We start from the raw sequence: 1553 nt of genomic DNA, 5'->3' as shown, positions 1-1553 counted from the left end.
GCTCTTGTTGCCCAGGCTGGAGTGCAGTAGTGCAATCTAGGCTCGCCACAACCTCTGCCTCCCAGGTTCAAGCAATTCTCCTGCCTCAGCCTCCCGAGTAGCTGGGATCACAGATGCACGCCACCACACCTGGCTAATTTTATATTTTTAGTAGAGACGTGGTTTCACTATGTTGGTCAGGCTTGTCTCGAACTCCCGACCTCAGGTGATCAGCCCACCTCAGCCTCCAACAGTGCTGGAACTATAGGCGTGAGCCACTGTGCCCAGCTTCCCAGGTGGGATTAATGCCATTATATTAATAAAAGGCGAGAACCCCAGTCTCGTTTCTCTTTGCCCTTCCACCAGCTGAAGACACAGAGCTCAGGGCAACAGCCTGGGGTCAGAATCGCCAACCCTTCCTCTGGAGCTTCAACTGGCAGCCTTCAGAACTGAGAAAACACACTTCTGTCCACCGTAAATGGAGCAGTCTGAGGTATTCTGTCTGGGGGTCACACAGGGCCTCATATGCAGCTGAGCTCTGAGTGGGCGTCTTTGGTGGTTGTCCAGGCGTGTGGGGCTCTTCAGGGCTGGCTCTCGGCGCCTTAGGCTGGTTGCTGTATGGTGGGCAGAGCTCTCTTCTCGGCGGTCTGGCCCCGGTTGGCGTGTGTATTCGGTCTCTCCCCTTCCACGCCATGTTTCTTGGCACAGGTGTGGGCACCGGGAGCTGCAAAGGGCTGGGGCCGTTTCTCAGTCATCGGCAGGATCTGTTCTTGGAGGTGGTGGGGATGGGTGGGGTGGGGTCTACGGAGAATTAGCATCCTCTTGCGAGGCCACCACCCTGGTTATTACTGGGAGCTCTGATGGAGAGGAAGGTCGGCTCCCTCAGACACAGTAAGGGGCTGCCTGTGTTGTCGAGGGAGGCTTGGGGAGATTTGGGTTTGGGGTTCTTTCCCCTTGCTCCGTCTGCCCCAAAGCCCTCACCCTGTGTCTCGGGGTACCCATGCCTGCTGTGCAGTCCTTAGCGTAGGGAGCATGGAGAGGTCGATCATCGCATATTTAACAATTTTTTTTGGAGACAGTGTCTCACTGTGTTGCCCAGGCTGCAATGCAGTGGCATGATCTCAGCTCACTGCAACCTCCGCCTCCTGGGTTCAAGCGATTCTCCTGCCTCAGCCTCCCAAGTATCTGGAATTACAGGTGTATGCACCACACCCAGTTAATTTTTGTGTTTTTTGTAGAAATGGGGTTTCACCACGTTGGCCAGTCTGGTCTTGGACTCCTCACCTCAGGTGATCTGCCTGCCTGGCCTCCCAAAGTGCTGGGATTATGGGCGCAAGCCACCATGCCTGTCCTGACAGTCCTGCACCTCCAGCCCCAAGAGGCCCCTGGCTTGTCCTCGGCCATGTCTGTCCCGTGGCTCCAGAAAACTGGGCCTCCTCCAATGCTGCCTCCAAGGCCTTCTGATTGTCAGCCACGCTCTAGGCTGAATATTCCCTTCCTTTAACTTCTCCTTTTCCCCGAATTTGCTCTCCACGGCCAGTGAAGGAAGGCTTCTGACTCCACAATACTTGACA

The sequence above is a fragment of the Cebus imitator genome, unplaced genomic scaffold (genome assembly GCF_001604975.1).
Source record: "Cebus imitator isolate Cc_AM_T3 unplaced genomic scaffold, Cebus_imitator-1.0 Scaffold66, whole genome shotgun sequence".
In the NCBI taxonomy this organism is placed as follows: Eukaryota; Metazoa; Chordata; class Mammalia; order Primates; family Cebidae; genus Cebus; species Cebus imitator.
The sequence above is the reverse complement of the archived record's forward strand: the minus strand, read 5'-3'. Positions refer to the sequence as shown.